This window comes from Vigna unguiculata, chromosome 11, assembly GCF_037176805.1.
Source record: "Vigna unguiculata cultivar grain cowpea cultivar isolate G323 ecotype 2 chromosome 11, ASM3717680v1, whole genome shotgun sequence".
NCBI classification, from domain to species: Eukaryota; Viridiplantae; Streptophyta; class Magnoliopsida; order Fabales; family Fabaceae; genus Vigna; species Vigna unguiculata.
The window spans coordinates 27202874-27219498 of record NC_140802.1 but is presented as its reverse complement, the minus strand read 5'-3'; the positions used below and the strand labels follow the sequence as shown (position 1 = coordinate 27219498).

The 16625-nt window shown below is 33.9% G+C and overlaps 1 pseudogene; it reads left to right on the top strand.

Moving 5' to 3' along the window:
* Positions 1–3308: 3308 nt before the first annotated feature.
* LOC146881675 (uncharacterized) lies at positions 3309–4767 on the top strand (annotated as a pseudogene).
* Positions 4768–16625: the final 11858 nt, after the last annotated feature.

The following is a 16625-nucleotide window of genomic DNA, read 5'->3' as shown; positions in this document are numbered from 1 at the left end:
TATGCATAAAAGTGGTCAAAAGTGTTGATGGTGAGGCAGTAGGTCAGAACTCAATAGTGATCAAGTTAGTGGAGTGATGTATAAAGGAGTGAACAAGGCGACGAGAAGTGATAATGAACATGCTTTAGTTCGAGACTTAAAGTGATTTGAGACTTTGATAAAAACCTACAAGAGGTAGTAGAGAGCATATGGTGGGTGAGTCAGTATATCAGATACAAGTTAGTTGGGCAAGTATGAAGGAGCATTCCAGTGTTAAGGTTGCAAGTTGGAAGTTAGTTCGAGTGTAGTGACTAAACCAATCTACACCGTTGAACACATATCGCATAGCACAAAGACAAAGTTTCCAGTAGCTATAGGTGTTGGAGTCATCAAATCTGTCATGTCTAGGTGGTGGTTGTCGGAAGGCGTGAGGAAAACGTAGTTTTCTTCCTATCCCATCTGTGAATTTTCGATGACGAAAATTTTTGTTGTTGGGAAGAATGTAAAACTCTCTTTTTATTCTACCTTAATTTTTAAAGGGGTTGCCCCAATCAGTTGGGCCTAAGGTTGGCCTAAAGGGGACCAAGGACCCAAAATTGCCCTAACCCTACACATTCTTCTCACTTTCAGAAAACAGCCGCCTTGCTCCTCTCTTCTCTTCCAAAGTTGTGCTTTGCTAGGGTTTAGCCGTAATCTTGGTCAAGTAGCTCAACTTCATTTTCTTGCTCCATGTAAGTATTTTTCCAGCTCATATTTCTCCTCTCTAGGCATATTTTCGTATTTCCAGCTAGGGTTTCATAGTAAGTCGATTTTAAAATCTGTTCCACTATCTTGTTTAGTTCATAAATATGTTCCGTGAGCTGTCGTGCTCGGTTGTTGGGTGTCGAAGTCCTTGCTAGCTTATTTCTAGGTAAGGGAAGTTAGAGTCTTGTGTTTGGAGTTCATTTTGCCTAAGTTTGGTTCGGTTTTGCATTCTTGGTAGTTATATGATGCCTACTTTGAAATGAATATGTGTTGTATGTTGTTTTTGTATGGGTATCTGATTGTCAAGGCGTAGAACAGTGAGGGATAAATGTTGTTCTCGCCCAAGCGAGCTTGCCTCGCCTAGGCGAGAATAGTAGAGGCTCGCCCAAGGGTTTTGCTCGACCACTCGCTCAGGCGGGAGACTAAACTTTTGAGCGACAAACCATCTCGCTCAGGCGAGATGGCCTCGCCTAAGCGAGAGTCTGCAAAACCTCCAGGCCCTCTATTCGTGGTCTCGCCTAAGCGAGAGCACTCCCTCGCTTGAACGAGACCTGACGCAGATTTTACTATTTCCTCACAAGCTTGTTATTGATGGTATGATTGGTTGGTTTGCTCTAATTAAAGTATGAAGTATGTGAAAATGTATGAGATCTCTAATATTATGGGCTAGATTTATGAGTTTTGGTATGATTTTGGGATGAGACATGTATGAGATGGTTGGTATTAAAGTGACATGGAATTGGTATGAACGATGCTTTTATATTGGTTCATGGAACATGTTATTGGTTTGGTTAGGACGTAATTCCATGATAGTTTCATGGTGGTGCCTCATTGGGTTAGGGCTTAATTCCATGAATCTCTAGGTGAGATCTCATGGCGGTGCCTCAGTTGGTCGGGACGAAATTCCATGACCCTGTCAGTGGGAGTTCATGGTGGTGCCCCATCTATATAATTTAGTAAGGATTCAAGGTAAGGTTGCATCCTGACACTCTAAAGAGTCAGTTAGTCTCACATAGAGCGTACTGACTCTAGTGGTGAGAGTAGCAGGAGGCCTGAAACTCATTAAGGGCTAACATTGTAAGATTTAGCATTCGTTGAATCTGACTAATTATATGTATCCGGATGAGTCGTGTCTGAGTCTTAGTGTATTGTTTGCAAGTCATAACATGCTTGATTGGCTTATGCATCTTGAGTTAGAAGTTTGTATGTGACTCTATGATAAATCGTTTCCTGCTCTAACTTACCCTTTTGTTTGTTGTATGTCCTGTTTGTGTGATTTTTTCTTTTTGCGATGATCATCAATTTATTGATGTGAGCAGATGCGAAAAATCCTCGTGGTCAACATGATAATAGAGACTCTGCTGCTTAGCTTTGGGTTGGATTCCGTAGCCCATGTACTTGTCTACCCCTTGGGCAATTATTTTGAATATTGTCTATCTTCTACTCCATTTGGTTATAGGCGCAGTTGTGTGCCTTAGTATCCCCTTTTATTTATCTGGGATAATTGTAAAAAGTAGCGTTTATACTCTCTGACTATGTTTCCTAAATTATTCTGTGTAATATTCCATTTGATTATGCTATTATTTAAATAGGATGTTACAGAACTCACCTTCACATTTCCATGCACTTTATTTTTTAGCCTTTTGACCCTTTCTTGTTGATTTTACTTCCTTTAGTAACCTTAGACATGCAAAACTATAATTATATATTGTCCTAGAGTTGTGAGGTGGATTAAGCTGTGTTATGTGACATTGTTGGGTTCAAGTGTGGGGGTTTCAATGATAAGTTGATGGCTAAAACATATTGTGAATTACTAAAAAATAGGATAAAAATGAACAAAATGAGAAGATTTTGGTCTTAACTTTTTCTCCACGTTTATATATATATATATATATATATATATATATATATATATATATATATATATATATATATATATATATATATATATACTCTTTTTCTTGTTTGTTACGCTGGTTTTTGACAGCTCACTATTTTTGTTACCTTTCTGTTTTATCCTTCTATTACAATTCCTTGTATATATACTCTTGTTGACATCATAATAAAAATATGAGAAGCTTATGTTGATCATATCTGCCTTTTTCACCCCTGTTGTGACTTTTGTGATGGTATCAAAGCCTTTCATTTGAAGGGCTCTACTACGCTCTGCCTTTTTCTTTTGGGTTAAATATGTTTTTGGTCCTTTAACTTTCAATGAATTTTGGAATTAGTCCATTTCGAAACTTTGGACCAATTTAGTCCTCCATCTTTCGAAATACGTGGATTTAATCCTTTTAATCAAATTTTGTTAATTTTGTTTGACACTTGAAGCTTGTTTCATAATAGTATTTGACTTAACATTAAAGCATAAATGTATCAAACAGTATAAACAACTCAAATACAATCCTGAAATGCGTATGAAATATCAAATAAATCTAACAAAATTTTATTAAAAGGACTAAATCCACGTATTTCGAAAGATGAAGGACTAAATTAGTCCAGAGTTTCGAAATGGACTAATTCCAAAATTCACTGAAAGTTAAGGGACTAAAAACATATTTAACCCTTTTCTTTTCTCTGCCACCATGGCTGATTCTCAAACACTTGGTGTACACAGTTACCTATATCTCTACCCTAGTGAAAATCCAGCGACAACCGTCATTTCCCCTCTTCTTGAATCCACTAATTATCACTCATGGAGTCGCTCTATGTTAACGGCTCTTAGCGCCAAGAATAAACTCGAGTTCGTCACTCGCACAACATCTTAACCTCTCATTTCAGATCCTCTCCATCATGCTTGGCAACGTTGCAACAACATGGTGGTTTCATGGATTTTGCATTCTGTTTCAGTTCCGATTCGTCAAATCATCCTTTGGATGGATAATGCCGAAGACATATGCTTAGATCTAACATTCTGATATGCTCAAGTTGATTGATATGCGTCTCTAAGTTACAATATGAAGCCTCTTCACTTAAGCAAGGAGCTCTTTCCGTTACTAATTTTTTCACCAAACTTCGCATTATTTGGGACGAAATGAAAAATTACAGACCTGAGCTCGTCTGCGTTTGCAACCCTAAGTGCTCTTGCAAAGTTAAGTCTCTCCTTGCTCAACGTAAACTCAAAGATAGAATGATGCAGTTTTTGCGTAGATTGAACGAACAATACAACAATGTTTGATCCCATATTTTGCTTATGGATCCTTTGCCATCCATTTCTAAAATTTTCTCGCATGTAGCTCAGCAGGAACGCCAACTGGTTGCTCCCATTCTCTCTTCTTCTTCTGAATCGATGATTAATGTTTTTATTGCCCTTCCCTACACTTTCTACAGCCGCCCAGGTCATAGAGAAGTTGTTTGCTATCGCAAACATGGTTTCCTTAATAGCAAGAGTAAATCCACTCCTTCTCGCAATAACAAAATTTGTACTCACTGCGGTCGTTAAGGACATACCATTGATGTTTGCTATCGCAAACATGGATTTCCCCTTGGATACAAATTTTCGAATTCCAAACCTTCCATCAACATTGTTGTGACAAAGGTTGGTGACATCACTAGCACTGATCAATGTAAAGTTTCAGAGAATCTTGATCTTCATTTCTCCCCACAGTAGTTTCATGCATTACTGGAGTTAATCCAACAACTAACTCATAACGCTTCTTCTACGTCTTCTTCTCATGTTAATTAAATTGGTTCTATTACATCCTCATCAGGTAATATCCAACCACATTTTCCCACTCCCTAGATATTAGATTTGGGAGCTACCGATCATGTCTCCTCTTCATTGACACATTTTTCTTTTTTTAAAGCTATTACACCCATTCTTGTTAAGCTTTATACAGGACAACATGTCTATGCCACACACTCTGGAACTATTTCTTTTAGTCCTTCTTTTCAACTCACAAATGTTTTATACATTCCTACTTTCACATTTAATTTGATTTCAATTTCTAAACTTGTATCTTCCCTTCATTGTGAACTAATTTTCTCCCCTTCTTCATGCATTATACAGGACATGACCAGCAAACAGCAAATTGGTACAGTTGATGTCAATGCTGGATTGTACACCCTCACTTTTCCTATCAAGGCTACGAGCTCTGTTGCTGCTACCATTGTTCACCCCCAATGTACAAAAATTCCCATAGACTTATAGCATTTTCGCCTAGGACACCCTTCCCATACCCGTATACACCAAATGAAAAATACCTATTCTTGGTTGAGCAGTGATCACACTTTTACTTACAATACATGTCATCATGCTAAACAAAGAAAGTTGTCTTTTTCTTTAAGTCAGTCTCATGCTACTAAACCTTTTAAACTTTTACATATGGATATTTGGGGGCCTTGCTCCACTACTTCATTATTGGGTCACAAATATTTTTTGACTATTGTTGATGATTATACCTATTATGTTTGGATTTTACTCATGCAATCTAAATTTGAAACCCGCTCTCACATTATTCATTTCATCAATCAAATGGAAAAATAGTTCACTATGCTTGTTAAAATCATTCACACATATAATGGAGCTGAATTTCTCATGCATGATTATTTTTCTTCCAAGAGTATTATTCATCAGACTAATTGCACTAAAACACCACAAAAAAATGGAATTGTTGAGCGAAAGCATCAACATATTTTAAATGTTTCAAGAGCACTTCTTTTTCAATCCAATCTCCCTCTAAATTTCTGGTGTTTTGCTCTTTCACACGCTGCCTATCTCATCAATTGCATTCCTACCCCTTTTTTACAAAGTGTATCACCTTTTGAAAAGCTTTATCAACATGCATGTGACATTACAAACTTGCACATTTTTGGATGTTTATGTTATGTGAGTACAATCACTGCTCAACATAAGAAACTTGATCCTCGTGCTCATCCTTCCATCTTTCTTGGTTTTCAACCCCATGCCAAAGGCTACTTACTTTATTACCTCCATACTCATACCACTACAATATCTCGACATGTTATATTTTACGAAGACCATTTCCCTAGCGTTCCTTCCCCTCCCCCCTCACTATGATACTATTCCTGATCCTGACCCTCCCTCAGCTCCCACTGATTCTCCTCCTCCCACCCTTCGTCGTTAAAATAGAGCTCGTCATCCACTTTCTTACTTAAATGATTTCCATAGTGCATTGACATCAACTGGTACTATTCCTGCTGCTGTTCATTATCCTCTTGACCATTTCATCTCATATTCTCGTCTCTCTCCTTCATTTCATAAATATATATTATCAATCTCATTTGTCACTGAACTGAAGACGTATAATGAAGCTGCTAAGTTTGATTGATGGCTTAACGCCATGCGTGCTGAGCTTATTGCTTTACAAACAAATGAGACTTGGATTCTTACATATTTACCCCCTCATAAAACCCCTATTGGTTGTCGGTGGATTTTTAAGATCAAACACAATGCTGATGGTTCTATTGAGCGTTATAAAGCACGTTTGGTTGCCAAATGATACACACAAACATAGGGTATTAACTATCTCGACACATTTTCTCCCATTGCCAAGCTCACCACAATGTGTCTTCTCCTTGCTCTTACAGCCATTAATAACTGGCATCTTAAACAGTTGCACATTAACAATGCATTTTTACATGATGATCTCCATGAAGAGGTGTACATGCAACCCTTTCCTGGTTTATCTCTTGCTCATCCTCATCAAGTTTGTAAATTACAGCGCTCTATTTATGGCCTCAAACAGGCTAGTCGACAGTGGTACGCACATCTCTCTTCTTTCTTGCTCAATAATGGCTATAAACATTTGGCCTCTGATCATTCTTTCTTCCTTAAATCTTCTATATCTCATTTAACTACTCTACTCATTTACGTGGATGATATTATTCTTGCTGGAGATGATCTTGCTGAAATTCAACGCATCACTTCATGCCTTTATTCTACTTTCAAAATCAAAGATCTTGGTAATCTATGTTTTTTTTTGCATTGAAGTAGCCCGCACTGCTACCGGTATTCATGTTTGTCAGCGGAAGTATACTCTTGACTTACTCTCTGATACTGGTATGCTTGCATCCCGGCCACTACTCCAATTGATTACAACACTCGTCTTCATTCTACTTCTGGGGATCCTTTGCCCGATGCTTCTGATTATCGTCGATTACTTGGTAGACTCATAATCTCACCAACACATGACCTGATATTGCTTATGTTGTCCATCATTTAAGCCAGTTCATGTCTTCCCCTACTGACACACATTATCAAGCTGCTTTCTGTATTCTCCGTTATTTGAAGGGTACTCCAGGTGCAGGATTATTTTTCTCTACCCCTGCTCCTCTTCAACTCAAATTTTAGTGACTTGGATTGGGCGGGTTGTGTTGATTCTCGTCGATCCATCATCGGTTTTTCCATTTCTCTTGGCTCATCTCCTATCTCATGGCGTTCCAAGAAACAAACTACAGTGTCTCGGAGTTCTTCGGAAGCTGAATATCGGGCTCTAGCGTCCACTACTTGTGAGCTTCAATGGCTCACATATTTACTTGTCGACCTTCATGTGCCTTTCATTCGTCCTGCATTATTATACTCCGATAATCAATCTACCCTTCAAATTGCGAACAATCAAGTCTTTACGAACGTACTAAGCATATCGACATTGATTGCCACATTGTGCGCGACCGAGTAAATGATGGATTGATCAAATTGTTACCCATCTCTTCATCTCATCAGCTTGCCGACATTTTCACAAAAGCTTTATCTCCCAATCTTTTTGGCACTATATATATTCCAAGATGGGAATGCTCAATATACATTCCCAGCTTGAGGGGGGCTCTTAACTTTTTCTCCACATTTATATATATATATATATATATATATATATATATATATATATATATATATATATATATATATATATATATATATATATATATATATATATATATATATATATTCTTTTGCTTGTTTGTTACGCTGGTTTTTGACAGCTCACCATGTTTGTTACCTTTTTGTTTTGTCCTTCTATCACCATTCCATGTATATATACTCACTACTAAAAAAACTCATATTTCTTGCCAATTTTGTTTTGAAATTTTTTTCGTAGGAAATACTTACAAATTTTGTTGTGAAAAAAAAATTGCAAGAAATTGCTACCAATTTTCTTGTAAAATATTTTGTATAAAACACTTTTCACGATAAATTTTGTAGGAAATACTTGCAAATTTTATAATTTTGTAGGAAATGATTACCCACGAAAGAATTACCTGTCAATTAAAATTCTTAGAAAAAATGGTAGAAAAAAGTCTTTTCTTGCAAATTTTTTTAACAAATGTGCAAGAAAAAATCCATGTAATATGAGAATTCCTAATAATGACTCTTATTAACATCATAATAAAAATATGAGAAGCTTATGTTGATCATCTCGGCTTTTTCACCTGTGCTTTGACTTTTGTGATCTGGTGAAGAAGAAAACTATGGAAAATATGAAAAAGTGGAAAACAAAATGAGAAAAGAAAGTGAAGATAAGGGATGCTGAGATGAAAATTAGTGTGTTCGATTCTGTCCTGCACTTCAATTCACCGTTGTCCACCTATATTCATCTCAGTTTTCTAGTATTCGAGCCTTGCTTCCGTCTTCTATACCATACCTTTACCTTAACCTCATTATAAGTCCATGAAGAGTTCTTTTGATCTTCAAATCATATATTTTGATCGGTATTGATTAGAAATTTTCCAAGTCCACGTGAATGCTCATTTCATTGATATGTTGAAAGTAAACACAATATATTTACCTTAACCTCATTACAAGTCCATGAAAAGTTCTTTTGATCTTGAAATCATATATATATATATATATATATATATATATTTTTTTATCGGTATTGATTAGAAATTTTCCAAGTCCACGTGAATGTATTTCATTGATACGTTGAAAGTAAACACAAGCTGATATACTTGAGTGCAGAGTGTAAACACCGACTGTGAGGTTGAATCTGTTTTATGCCACTGATTTTTATTGTTCAGCGCTTAATATCATTGTTTGGAGTTGTTTTTTGAGTGACTGAAATTTTTTGAAGCCAGAATCAGAGGATTCTATTATCATGTGCAATTTAGATTTAAAATAGTAGAATGAGTCCAAGTGTGCGGATTTGTTTTTAAAATTGGTTTTCTATTTTTAGAAAGATTAGATAAGTGTAAACCTTTAGTAAAGTTTTTTGTATTTACATTCTTACGAAATAATTTTGACGTGCTTTTTATTTAAATTTTTATTTTTTATTTGAATTATACCTTTTTACTTTTTTATGTTTTTTCCCATTTAAATTAAAATATTATTTTTGTATAATTATATTATTATTGTTATATTGTATGTCCTTTTATTTAAATTATATATATTTTTATTTAATATTATTCTACAAATATATAATATTAGACTATAATTCCTTTTTAATTTCTGATGTGCTTATTTTTTATTTTAAAATAAATTAATATAATACAAAATTTATTTTATTATAAGAAATTAAGATGAGTATACTTAATCAAACCATCAACTAAGAAGATGAAACAAAACACATGACATTAACATTTTTCATACCACATTGTCTTTGTCACATGTTAGATCCAGTTTTTTTTTTCTCTCAAGCTAGTATTTTAGCTAAATTTTTAATACCAGGAATGAATTGGACTCTATCTTGTAAGGAGAGACAACAAGAATATGCTATCATCTTGTTATTTTTCAAACCAGTGGATTTTACAATGACAATACTATATGTTGAGAAGATAGAAGTATTGTGCCTATTCAAGGGGAATTTAAATGCAGTGCTACTTCTACTATGCCTGTCTCTGGTTAGATTGTAGCAAATCATGTTTTCGCATTCACTAAAGGATTCAATTCTTTATTGTGATGAACTTGTAGCTTAAATACGATAGCTACCCGTTTTCTTCAATGTCTGAAAATTTGCGCTTCCGAGCTGTCAAATTTTCGTCATGCATCACTGGAAAGTTAATTATGTCTTGCTCATTTACCCAGCGATACCCATATTTCTTCATATCCACCGTAACACAATTTGCGATCTTATCCCACCAAAATTCAAATCTAAAAGGACGAATAGCAGGTATGTCCCTATTGTAATAAAATTCATCAACAACAAAACCATCATAACCTTTCCGAGGGAAATAAATTAGCCACATGTGATCTGACTGGTCAATGACTAGATCTCTTCTAAAATCCACTGGAAGTCTTTTGTTTCGAAAATTTGTTATTGTTGAATATTTCACTATGGTTTCATTGCCTAGACGTCTTGAATGTTTCCCTTCACTCTCATTGCCTACTAGACGGAATATTACACAACACACAACACCAATCCAGTCATTGTCATGCGGAACGGGAGGTGGATCAATGATCATCTCTTTGTCCACACACACAAACTCATTGTTGAACCAACTCGGTATTTTACTTCCAGGCATAATGCTTTCAGTACATCGATTTAATGTAGTGGATGGGCATTGGCAGGTCGTCTTGTACCAGCAGAGAATTATTCGTTAGTAAATGTTCTCCAAGACAAAACCAAAAAGGAATAGGGGTGGACAAAAAATCTAATTTTCTTGATCGAATCCACTTTTGCTTTGATCCAATCCACTTTTGCTCTGATCAATCCATTTAAAATCCATTTTATTAAAAATCCAATCCATTTAATGGATCTGGATTTCAATCTAATCTACATTTTATATATTTTATGGATTGGATATTCATTTTATAAATCAAGATTTTCAAATATCGATAATCCAAAAAAACCAATCCAAATTTTCAATTTAAATGTTTGCTTGGGTTAGGCTAAAGGTTAAGATGGACTAGGCTAAATTCAGACTCAAATGGACCTTGCTCGACGACCTATACGGATCGGGAAGACCCGACGACCATAAGAGGTTGGGCGGGCCTAAAGATATGAACGGGCTAGGCGGGCCCGACAAACCGGACGAGTCGATCGGGCCTAACGATCCGGAAAATTCGGGTGAGCCCGATGACCCGAACTGCCAGGCGGGCCCGATGACCCGATGAGTCATGAGGGCCCGAAGACTCGAACGGGCCAAGAGGGCCCTAAGACCCAAACGGGTCAAACAGATTCGAAGATCCAAACGGGCCAAGCGGGCTCGAAGACTCGAACGGACCAGGCGGGCCCGATGACCCAAACGGGTCAGGCGGGCCCAAAGACCTGAACGGGTCAGGTGGGCCCGATGACCCAAATGAGTCAAGCGAGCTCGAAGAATCGAACGGGTAAGGCGGGCCAGAAGACCCGAACGAGCCAGGCGGGCCCGATGACCCAAACATGTCAGGCGACCCCAAAGACCCGAATGGGTTAGGTAGGCCCAAAGACCCGAACTGGCCAAACGTGCTCGATGACCCAAATGGGCCAGGCAGGCCCAAAGAACCGAATGGGCCAAGCGAGCCCGAAAAACCAAACGAGCACGACGGACCCGATGACCCGAACGGGCACGACGGGCCCAAAGACTCAGATGGACTAGGATGGGTCGGCTTGACGACTCACACAGGTCCTGCCTAGCGACCTGTACGAAATAAGTCATGTTGGCCTTAATGACACAAGTCTTAAAAAATTCAATTTAAATTTCTTTTATAAAAAATGGATTCTGGATTTTGAACTTGATCCAAATATTTGGATTGGATTTAAATCTTGATCCAAATAATTGGATCTGGATTTTCAAAAATCCAAACTACTTTTTCTAAAAAAAATGGATTTCGGTTAAAAATCTAATCCAATTATTTCGACCATGGACCATTTTCAAATTTAGGTCAAACTTGAGATATCAAAAACATATATTTTTTCCTTTTTCTTTAATATTCACGGATATACATAAATACTCATGAACTTTAAAAGACTATGTGACATCTTTTAAATGGATATCCAATATATATACGTACGGATAACATATTAGATTTCTTTTTGAGATTGGATAGCAAATAGACACTATTTGTAATGAATCCAAATCGTGTTGTCATACCTTTTTACAATGCTATAACAAGCAAAATATAATTAAAGTTTTCAATCAATAAGATATATGTTTTAAAGCCTTCAGGATTAACAAAATATTGGTACAACTACAAATAATATTTAGTTTTTTTTTAATTTCATTTAAAGACAGAGACATATATGTATATGCATGCTTAATCTCAAATCCAATTTTAATTTAAATTATTAATATAAACTTTTTATTTATTAAGTAATAAATAAGTTATTCACGTTGTTATTTTTAGTTATTAGTTTTGTTTCATTCAAATAATTCTTTTCGTTTTTTTCTTAATTATTCCGCATGATATCCATCAAGTTCACTCGAATTTTAAATGTATTTTTCCTCTCAATATTTGCAAAAATAATATCTATGTAGTTGCTATAAAATTTTAATTGTGTTTAATTATTTAATGATTTTTTGTAATTATTTTGATATTTATGCAATTATTATCTTTTACTTTATTTAAATATTTATGTAAATTTTTTAATATTTGTTACTGAAAATAAAATGTACCATTTGTACATTGAATCATTAATAATATCATGTTTTTATTTTTTATATAAAATATTTAATTAATATTTAGAATAGGAAAATAGGAATAAAGCACAAATTTCTTATTTAAAATAAGCAAAAAATGTGTATGACGTTTTTAATTGAAGGACATGAAAGAATATAGTGAAACTTATGTCTACAGACTTTTCCTTTAGCTATTTTTGGTGTAGACAAATCTTTCCGTTTAACTTCTAGGTTTTGGAGCTATTTCTAAAACATAATTAACTTTTCACGATAAAGAAAAAGCTATCCACAATCAAATCTTAAAAACAATTATTTATGATCATATTTCTATAAGTTTAATAATACTTTTTATTTTAATAATTATATAAAATTGATGTCATTAATATGCATTTCTAAATAGCATTTCTAAAAGTAAAGTGTGCAATAAATGGCATATAAGGTCTTATGTGATTTCTAAATAAAACAAGTGTTTAAGGTGTCAAGAGTATTTCGTATCACATGTATAGCATAAAAGAAGTTATACAAAACACAATCTTTTTCTAACAATAAGAAAATAAAATAAAATAATGAAAATGAGTGCATTGAAATAATTTGTTAAAAATATATTCTTAAAAAAATATTAAATGAAAAGCCGATATAGTGACAACTAATCTTAAAAAAAATGTAGAACTCGAATGAGAATATGTTACATCATTCATTTGACATTGATTTAGTTAGTAATTTTGTTTTTCTATTAGGTCTTTTAGTTGTTCTGCTTTTATAGTTTTTATTTTTTATTTAATTGGGTTCTTTTTCTAAAGGAGTTAGTGTGATAATTTTTGTCAAAATTGATATTAACGGTCACATATTAAAATTTAGATATTTTTTTATTTTTTGTCTGTGATTTTGACATTGTGATAAAGTAAAAGTGACAACTTTTTATACAACATACACATGCACCAGCGAATCTTAGAAGATTTGTAGAGGTCATAGTCTAAGATTTTTAAAATATTTTTAATTTTTTTATAAAAATTTTAGATTGATTTTTATTTTTTTATAAATATAATATTTAATATTAATAAATAATAAAATTAAAAATTAAACATAATAAAAAATAATAAAATTTATTGAGATTTTTTTTTGTTCTCTCTCATCTTAAGTTTCTCACATATTATATTTATTTATCATTCTTGCATAAGTTCTTTTGTTTTTTGTTTTAAAAAATAAATAGAAAGTTAGACATAAATTTATTTTTTCACTCTGAGTTCTCATCCGTTCTTTCTTATAGGTAAATATTAGTTTGATATTTAGTTTTTTTTTTCATTTTCTGAGTTTTTTGTATATTTATTTTTTTATGAATATAAAAAGAAAAGTTATGTATTATATGTTTCCTCATAATTAGGGATGTCAACGGGGCGGGTAGGGTACGAGTAGTAGTTCGCCTCGTACCCGTACCCATATCCGTCGGGTATCCGTTATGTGGGTACCCGTCTATTTTTTTTATATCCGCGGGTATCCACGGGTACCCGCGGGTATTTACAAAAATATTTAAAAAAATAATTATTTAACCATAATTATTGTTTGGATCAACAAGTCCCTTTCTCCGATTGATTCTTAAAAAACAAACAAATGAAAAATCACTACCAATTTATATTGTAGTTTATTTTTGAATAAAATATTAAAGAAATTACTAACTTCATCAATGTCCACCTCTTGCAACATTGTATAAAGTTTCATATTGTCCAATTTTAATCTAGAAGAGCCTTAAAACATAAGGAGTTCAGTAAAAATTTCTAACAATCACTTAATTAAAATATCTAAGTAAAAATGTTAATTTCATTACCTTCCATGTTGGTCCATAACCAGTCTTAGAGACACATCAATGCCTCCACAGTATATGGAAGTAATTTACTCATCTGTGGGGTAAGAATCTCAATACCAATATTGAATGAAGACTCATAATGTTTTTACTAATAAAGATAAAAACACTAATTTTTTTTGGGTTTCAAAAGAAGACAAATTTGAAGACAAACTTGACAATTCCAGAGGAGATAGTCTGTATATGAAAGAAAAGAACTAGGTGGCCATTACTAAGTAGAGGGTCTCGATTTGACACACTAATTCATTTTTTTTTTACTTTTTGAAAAAACCAAATTAGACCAATCCTGTGGAGAGGGTCTGTTCAAAAGATTCGGTGACCATTACCATGTAGAGGGTTCCCATCCGAAATTTTTCTTTTCTTGACTTTTTGAGAAAAGATTAGACTAATCCCGAGGAGAGTGTCTATATCCAAAAGATTCAGTGACCATTACCATGTAGAAGGTCACAATCTGACAAATCATTTTGTTTTATTATTTTCTTTTCTGACCTTTTAAAAAAACATATTAGACAAATCGCGAGGAGATTGTCTATATCAAAATGAACGAAATCAATGACCATTGTCTTGCAGAGGGCCTTGATATAAATAAATCTATGACCATTACATCACAAAGGGCCTCGATGTGACAAAGAAATCAATGATCGTTGCCGCGTAGAGGGTCTTGATGTAAAGAGATCGATGACCATTGTCTCGCAGAGGGCTTGATGTGACATAAGAAATCAATGACCATTGTCTCGCAAAGGGTCTTCATGTAAAGAGATCGATGACCATTACCTTGCAGAGGGTCTCGATGTGACATAAGAAATTGCCTTGCGGAGGGTCTTAATGTGAAAATATCGATGATAGCAACACATTATGGGGATCAAACCATAGCAAATCAGAGCACAAAATCAATCAAGATTAAAAATATTGATTCTAATCATTAACAAATCAGAGCACAAAATCAATCCTAATTAGTAATATTGATTCTTTACCATTTGTAGAGATATTGCTTCTAATTATTAGAATCATATCACTAAGTTTTCCACCAGGAACAAAGGGAAATATTTGAGTTGTTGGGCTCATGAAAAAGAGTGTGATAATTAATAACAAATTGGGTTCTTCTTTCTTTATTCCTTTTTTTTATCATCTCTCTTTTTTTCTTTTTCTTTTTAAATTAAAGTTTAAAAATCTTTGAAGAAAATTTTGTTTCACACTTTTTTTATTTTCCATTAACTAAAAAACTTTATTATTATTATTATTATTATTTTGAAAATAAATTATTCACGCGGACAAAATTGAATGTTGACAGATCCCAATGTCTTAATAGTTTCTAAACTAAGAAAAACATAAACCACAAAAAAACTATCCTTCAATCGGGGGACGGATTTCCCGGCACAATGATAAACGAAAGATGGTCGTCCACAACCGCAAGCCCTAAAATGTTATGTTTTCGCAACAGTCGCGGCATTGGTTATACTTCTCTCTGTAATGGCACTTCTATGACGCTGTCAACCTCTCCTGTAGGTCATCCACTCCAGTTTATGTGTGTGAAGAAAGATTTTCTCTCTCTTCTCTCTCCTTGCCAAAGTTTTGCTCTTCACTCTGTTTGTTTGCTGAAAAACTCTTCCTCTATCCTTCAAAAACTCACACACATGGCACACTCCTCCCTAACTTAACAAAACCAATTTTTAAATAAAAAGTAAAATGACACATAAGTCGTGTCAAAATATCATTTTTATTTTTCAATATATTTTGGAAGATGAAATGACAATAATAATCTCACACTAAAAAAGTAACCCTTTTGTAAAATAAGTACGACATTAACTTAATAATCAAATAACTGCTGAGCAATTGGTTTGCATAACGCAGCAGTATGAAATATTTCACTTGAACACATTTGTCTGTGTAACTATGCACTAAAAATCCTATGTGAACAAGGAAATTTATATGTTATATCAAAACCTAAAATCCTACTAGTAAAGCAATGTAAATCTTTTAAATAATATGTTATGCATGTCTCAAAAACTAACAAATTTAATGATCTATGATTGTGAAACATCGATGAAATTGTTATCATTGAAGAAGAAGAAAAAAAAATAGAGGGAAAGGGAGAAACTCACCTTTCGGGAATCGAAGGAGGTTTCTCTTGAAAATGTATCAAAACTCTTGATTTTCCTTCTATATATGAATTTCCATCATCGAAAACATTAAAAATAACAAATTGTTATGTCATGAGGTCTTTCATAGAATCATGTACAACAAATTATTTTTTCCCAAGTTCAGTAAGTTTCAATTACAAACTATTTATCAGGTGTGCTTTGCATGAAAATCACATGTTTTCCTTTTTTTTCATTTGATATAGCTTACTAGTATTTATTTTAATTAATTATTGTATTGATTAATCTTATGTTAAGCATCTTGTTTTATACGGGTTGGGGCAACTCAATTGCCCCTTTAATATATTTTCTATGCTCATAGAAAAAAGTACATACCATGATATTATGAAATAGTATCATCATAATATCTAAGTTGTTCTTGTGAAATGTGAAAATCTAAGTTTTACCAACAA